General features: G+C 45.5%; 1 protein-coding gene across 1 annotated transcript in view; it reads left to right on the plus strand.

The window, feature by feature from the left end:
• Window positions 1–350: 350 nt before the first annotated feature.
• LOC119183949 (uncharacterized) overlaps window positions 351–7,747 on the plus strand; it is a 26,960-nt gene continuing 19,563 nt past the window's right edge. The window contains exon 1 of the mRNA XM_075890466.1: window positions 351–562. The gene's annotated coding sequence lies outside the window, so the exon portion shown is untranslated. The remainder of the gene's footprint in view (window positions 563–7,747) is intronic.

Raw genomic sequence — 7,747 nt, forward strand, 5'->3', positions numbered from 1 at the left:
TGCTTGACGGTTTGCGGTCTGGGCCGGGCTCTTCAGTGATGGCAGTGCGTGTGTTTTTCGGCTCACTCGTATGTTCTCCGCATGATAGCGCCCGCCAAGCAGAGGCGAGGAGGAGAAAGCATCTCCGCCGTCGGCTATGTAGCCGGCGCCGGGGCGAAGAGGTGGCTGGAGGGGGGTGGGCCAATAACCCCCGTCTTTTGCCCCCCACCGCCGAAAAAAGTGGCGATGGCAAGGCCGGGGGTGGGGGGTACGGAAGTTTGAAGGGTGGGGTGGGGTAGAAGGGGCCACGATGGCTGGAAGGGGGGGGGGGGGGGGGGTTGCCGACCTGTTCTTCCACTCCGCGGCGGTGGTGGCCGTGCGACGAGAAACCTGCGCCGTAGATTCGCAACAGAGCGTCTCCGCGGCTCTATATTCCCGAGAGCTGGGCCCCTGGGAGAGCAGTGCCCAGAGCAAGGCGCCGCTGCCACCACCGCTCGAATCGCCCGGAGCAGGACCGGCAGGAGGGAGCACCGCACCGGCGTTTCCGGCACTGAAGGTCGCGGTCGCGCAACCAGCACCAACGGTGAGGTCCGGCGAAGGGTATCACTTTGAGCGTTGATGGCGCTTGCCAGCCGTTAGACGTGTTTGAGCAGCGGTAACTGACACGTTGACGTTCAGTCTATGCTATCAACCAGGATCTTTCAATTAACATGTCTTCTTGTAGTGTCCTGTCTCTTGCGGCAGATGCCGTGTAAGCTGAGTTCATTAGAATATACAATGAGCTTAAAAAGAAAGCAACGATAAGCTGTTGATTAAGAGCTCAAATTTAGGGCTTCATCTCTATTGTTCAACAGCAACTGGATGACTCACATCAAGCAATATTTTCAATACGGCGGGCGCTCGATGGCGGTCATAAACGAAAACGAGACGCTGTAACCTCTCAGCATCAGAAGATCCAATTGTTATGTGAAAAAAAAAACTAGCAAATAAAGTTATTTCGCGTATTCAAAATGAAGGAACAACACGCCTGCAGACTAGCGTTGATTACCACTCTCATAAAATTCGCACGACAATTGCCGAAGTGCATTTGCCGATCGCGAAACTTTTATCCCTTGAGTTGAAGTTCTAAGCATTTGGCACTAAGCTGACTGAATTTGGCGACGCGGCTGCCTTAGCTAACCGAAGTTCCTGGCAGCCTGAGTTGCATCTACGGCACCATTTCAATGCCGGCAATACCAGAAAACAAACCCGAGAGAAACAATTTTCGCCGTGCAAAAAGAAATGTGTGTGTGTGTGGGGGGGGGGGGGTAGATTTACAAATGAATACTTAAAATGGCAATGTGGGTAGGTGAATTAGGACTATGATAACCCAAACAAACACATACTACTATTGCTGCTAGTGTAGTGATATGAAGTCGGAGAAAGCAAGTTTAGTATGCATTAATCTCCAAATACCCTAAAAATTCCCTGCGGAAAATTTTCACATGCAACTACGACCCACATTAAAGCATTTCGTATGAGGATGCAAGAACACACATGATTCATGTGGGTTCATACGAGATAATCAGATACGATGCACATGTGTCGTATGAAAATTGTTTATACTAAATAAAGGTCCGGTAGAGATCAAAGACAGTTGAATTCTGTGACGCAGCGTGATGGGCAAAAAGCCACAGCACAAGAGAAAGCCCCGGCTGGCGAAACCAAAGATTTCGGTTCAATTACGGTATTTTTAGAGAAAAGTCACGCAAAAGTTGCTGCGCGTTTCCGAGAGCAGCACTGATAATTGGAAGTGCTGCTTATATTTGCATACATGACAACATTTGCCGTTTCAACGCAGCCGTGAACATGCTATAGCTGAGAAGAGATATTGATGGTGCAGTACGAGTTTCTGATAACGCCTTACAAAAAAAAAAACAATCGAATTTACTTAGCGGTAGACACAAACTAAGCCTATAACGATTTGTTTCAAGGAGAGTGTGGACCAAATTTGTGTTTTGTCGTTGAGATGTCTATTGGAATGACAAGCACGTCGTGGTGACGAAAAAAATGGCAGCATATCTACGGAGTGAAGGATGGATAGTGGGGCGAAGCATCCGTCTGTCCATTCGTTGTTGCTTCCGTCCATCCATGCGCGCGTCTGTGTGGCCGCCCGTGCGTCTGTTCATGCGCCCGCACGTTCATCTGTGCGTCCGTCCCTGCTTTCGTCTATGCATCCGCTCCTGCGTCCGTCCATGCATCCATCCGTCCGTGCAGGCATCCGTGCGTCCGTCTATGCATCTGTCTGTGGGTCCGTTCGTCCACCTATTCAACACTCCAAGTACCACAATCTCGCATCCTTTCATCATATATTCCTCATATATATTCCTCCTGCATTGTTGCTTTTTTTTTGGCCATATCGTCATACATTACCACCCCCACTCCTGCCTGGGCTATTCTTAGCCTGAAGTATTTTCTAAATAAATAAATAAAAATAATAGAAGCACCGCCATCCAGCGGACATTCCAAGGACTGAACGACAGGAGGCACACGCACACTTTCTTATGGCTTGCGCTTCGCGTCTAATTCCCACCTTCAACCACCCCGAGTTCATGGTATATACTAGTTCACTGTATTCATGGCAGTGCGGCCCAACGCTCGCTAAACCTTTTTAAAACCTACGAAGTTACGCCCAGCGAGTATAGCGTAGCAACCCTTTCGTGTCTTCTGTGCGTTGTTGAACAATAAAAAAATCGCAGCGTGCGCGTTAACTAAAAGCCAAACTTTCCTGTCTCTCATTCCCCCTTAGCAGCCATTGGCATGTACATTGTGCATTATATTTTATTGTTCAACAACGCACAGAAGAAATCTCTCACCGGCACCACCTTGAATGTCAAAATGTTATACTTGTTACACAGTAATACTACGGCCGCGAGGGACGAACGGGTGCCGCTAAAAGGAGCTTCACCTCCCCTCCCCCCCCCCCCCCCCAAAAAAAAAAGTTGCATTGCGATTTAGTTTTCTAGAACAGCAGGTCTTTTCCTCATCTTTTTTCTGCCTTTTATACGTTGCACATGTCCGCGTTGCTTTCAACAGAATCATACCCAGGATGGAAGTTTGTTGCACAAGACTGATTGCAGGCAAGGAAGTAAGGCGCTTCACCCGAACCATCGAAAGGCTTATGACATTTATGAGGTTGCGAAGAAAGGGTAACTGCTGGGGCAGTTCAGTACTGCTAACATGTCACCATTTTATGCTCATGCATTGACTAAAAATTGTTAGGACACCAGCTTTACCAGTCACAAGTTATCCACAGAAATTCATTTTTGACCACCAGCTGCTTGTCAGTAAAAACTAAAATGCAAGACAAAAGTTTCTCGGTCTATAACATACACTATTTTCCTCTGTGATCTCCAAAGTGCAGGTGGTTTGTGAAGTCAAGTTCTTTTTATTCGATATAATTTGTCTTATTGACACTTTCACACACGTGCACATCAAGGTGTAGCGGTGTGCCTATGTATAGCTTCGAGAAAACGCCATAAAATCCTGCGAGCTTGAAATTTGCCAAAGTACAAGCTGTGGTTCCAAAGTTTACATTCTAATTTCTCCAAAACTGAATGATGATGTAACTCGAAGTAAATTCGTAGTTATCAGATTTGTACCCATTCACTCGTACAGGAAGACCATAGGCTCAAGGTTCAACAAAAAGATTCTTGTGAAAGATTTCCTGAAAAGGCACTTATAGACGATTGGCTATGGAAGCTCGTAATACCATGCGGCAAAGAGCAGTGTCCGAATGTTGTCAGTGTCCCCTCATTGTCTACTATTCTTCTAAACATAGCACGTTCCTTAATCTAGCTGATGAATTACGCGGCTTACAATATTTGAGTACTTTCGTTGTTGAACTGCTCGTGTTAACATTATTATAAAGCTTCAGCAGTCTGGATCACTCATTGAGTCATTTTTTATCGTGGCTCATTAAGTACATTCTATGATCTCGGAATTCTAGGCCGCTAGCTATCGATTATTCACAGCCTTGTTTCCAGAGTTTAACGTTCCATGTACGTGTATGCGGGAGCATGCGTCCCATAACTTTGTGACGCTCACTTGTGGGCGAAACTTTCATATGAATACCCTAATGGACCTTTTTCTAATAGCAAACATAGCTTTCCTGCTATGCAGTATGAACAAGTAAAGGCGGATAATCACTTAGTTGAAAAAGCTTGTTCAAGCGCGCATCAGCTACACTATGACGTGGAAAATGTAGATAGATAGATAGATAGATAGATAGATAGATAGATAGATAGATAGATAGATAGATAGATAGATAGATAGATAGATAGATAGATAGATAGATAGATAGATAGATAGATAGATAGATAGATAGATAGATAGATAGATAGATAGATATGTGGGGTTTAATGTCCAACAACCACCATGGGAATATGAGAGACGCCGTAGTGGAGGCTCCGGAAATTTCGACCACCTGGGGTTCTTTAACGTGCACCTAAAGCTGAGCACACCGGCCTAGAATATTTCCGCCTCTATCGGAAATGCAGCCGCCGAGCCGGGATTCGACCTGTGGATTAGCAGCCGAGTACCTTAGCCACTAGACCACCACGGCGGGGCAAGTGGGGAAATGTAGAGTCGGCTTTCTTAATATAAACACGCATAGTATAAACAAGCCCGAGCACGCGTGTCCGCTTGAAGCATAACGGGTGCCGCCATTACGTGGGCAAATATAGAGCGCTGAGAAGCGCGCTTGAAAAGTATGAAACGGGTCCATTCTTCCGCATATTCGCGACCTATGTTTACTCTTTCACCCCAGGAAGCGGCAACCAAACGCTCCAGTATGAGCCGCCCCTCCTCTCCCCCTTCTAGCGGTGGACAGTAACTTGGCAGACATCCGAACGTGCCACTTTTTTTTTCTCCGTTTTAGCGTCGCAAGCCGCACAGTCGTCGTCTGTGCCGTTGAAATCCTACCAAACTGATCAGTAATTCTAGGTGGGCTCTCATTGTGTAGGCCCTCATGATTTTTATCAGGACGTTGCAGGCACCACTCTCCTGCCAGGGAGCGCTGGGCTCCACGGGATTTACCTTGCGTGAAGAGCAATGTTGAAAAAAAAACTCTTCCTCTAATTTACAAACGCCATGACCCATGAAGCAGGAAAATATGAAAGACGTGTATGGCCTCCCTTCTATTAATGTCTAAGATAACGTTTAACTCTAACGCAGCAGATAAAATCGATAAGTGGCTTCCAGTTAAGCTGGAGCACCCCTGTGTTAACCTGCATATCGTTCCTGTTCTCTGCAGGTCGCCGAAAACGCAGCACGGTAGCGACTGGCGCGTTTGCACGCGTATTGACGGTGACAGAGCTGTCGGGAGCTCCTCGTATGTGGTTTCTGATGAATACAGTTTAGTATTAACCACCGACAACTTTCATATAACGCCAATATTTTACTGATGCGGGATATACGTTCTTGTAGTCGCGTTGTGACAAAACATTTCCCCTAAGCTTGTTTTGTACTAACGACGTTGCGCTTGATGTGCCGTACTAAATGCCAATGGCGTTACAATGTTAAGACGCCATGAGGGGCACCCCTATATGTCCTGTCTGTGGTACGCTGTTGCTGTGAAATTTGACACGCACTGTCATGCTCATTGAGGTACATGTGTGATGCTTTTGTGCCTTCTGATTGTCCTAGCCTCTTTAAAATAATCAGGTCAATATTTCACAGAACTCCTTTTCCGAAATGAGCCACTGCTTTAACACTGTTCCAAGTAGATTACACGGAAAAAAGCTCGCTGATTTAGTGTCAAGAATGAAATTTTTATTCAAAGCAAAGGAAGAATTTTACAAAGCATGTCAAACTTCGCTCGCTCTAATCAAAATTTGCGGCCCTCTCTGCGCTTCTTTTGCCACTGTCAACGCTTTCCTTCGTCATGTTAAGTTGTTCAGGACGATCTACGTAATCCCTCTTCAAGAAACATGCATAGTTTTAAAGCAGAAATTAGGCCGAAACAGTATCTCAGGAAGCGAGGAAGCTCATGTTCTTCCTCCTTCAGCAGACCACCTTGACTATAACCTCAAAGTAACCTAATGCAAATTCGCTAACACCCAACTGCTTACGTATGCCACCACTTACATCGCTAAGACTCAGTTGAGCTTATCATGGCCGATACGTACCAAATACCAAAACCTCTGGCTGAACTGCCACGTGCCATGAGACGTCCATTTGGTTCATTTTTGGCCCGTATTCAAAAGTCGCATTGACCTTGCACTATAATTGCTCTAGAGAGAACAACTCAGCACCTCTTTAGCTGTGCATACTCTATGGAAAACTGGCGGGTCGATGGGAAATGGCATTTACTAACATACGACTTTGCGAATCGGGTCGCTTGGGTGTTGTTACATAGCACATCACCTTCATCGGCCAGTAAAAACGAACCAGCCGGATGATGATGCAGTAGAACGCTTGACCATTTGTTTTTAACATTACACAATTAACAGCAGCTCATCTCACTTCTTAAGACATCGTTAAGGAATGATTGCATTGTGAGTGTCCCAAAAATTAAAACCTTCACTACTTCATGCGGAAAAATGTGACGCGGCGTTGCCTACAAAAGTTCGTGATCAATTGATGACTATGATATCTCGGGTATTGCCACTGCTGTCCACAACTTTATGAGGAAATATATGACCAGGCAAAAGTGGTTCTGTGAGCGTATTACCGCGCAATGTGATACAAATAGGAAGTGTGATGGAATTTTTTTGCCAGTGGGATGATGTAGGGTGCACGAAGAATGAAGAAGGAAGCTGTGAAGCAACTTCTGAAGTAAGCATGGGCTGCTCATGCAACGATGCCCGGAAACATTTCGAAGACTGTCTGAGGGCTTGAAAGCGATATGCTCATGTCATATGAGTATGAAGAATGAATGAACCAAGCGACTTGATTTTACACACATTCTGTTTCGTTCATTAAGTATATCTGGAGCGTGGCTCCAAGCAGGTCAGCCATTTCACAGGTAGTGTGTGCTGACACCGACGCTCATTATTTTATTTTGCGCTGGCGAGAACGTCCTAGTAATGAGCTTTTTAAACTGTGTTCCAGAAGCGCCCAATTTTTTAAAAGTGGTACGTGATTGAGGTGTGCTTCTCACGAACCTGTACGAAAGTATAGAGTTTCCCACAATACTTACTAGAGGGAACTCTGGCGCTAGTGTCAATGGGAGCTGCAACGCACGGCGCTTCAGCGAGCATGGGGATGATGGGTAGTACACACATTTGTCTAATATTCGTACTTCTGGCCTGCCTTTGGCTCCGTGTGTGTTCGTGTGGCTTGGAGCTGTTTTTTTACGAAACAAGTGTTAGAAAATGTTCAGCGGTTGCGCTTCACCATTTTATTTTTTTAGACTTACTTTCCAAATTGGCTCACGAAGTTCAAAAGCATTCAATCTTTCTTTCAAAACAAAACCGAAACACAGCAACAAACGAAGTCGCAAGTACGATTCGTCGCCCCCAAGTATGAAGACTAGGCAAATGTGTGTACTACCCATCATTCCCATGGTCGCTGAACGATCGCAGCACCAGAGTGCCCTCTAGTTAATTTTGAGAAACTTAGTTTCTCAATATTAACTCAACCTTAGTTTCTCAAAAAAATTTTCAGAAAGCACTTAGCTTTAAAACTTAGTCGTTTAGTTATCGCATTTCATATTGTTATGATCGTATTACAGTAGGTGGACATCCGACAACTCCTAGTGGAGCTTCATGGACAAAAAAAGTCTAAT

The sequence above is a fragment of the Rhipicephalus microplus genome, chromosome 3 (assembly GCF_043290135.1).
Source record: "Rhipicephalus microplus isolate Deutch F79 chromosome 3, USDA_Rmic, whole genome shotgun sequence".
NCBI classification, from domain to species: Eukaryota; Metazoa; Arthropoda; class Arachnida; order Ixodida; family Ixodidae; genus Rhipicephalus; species Rhipicephalus microplus.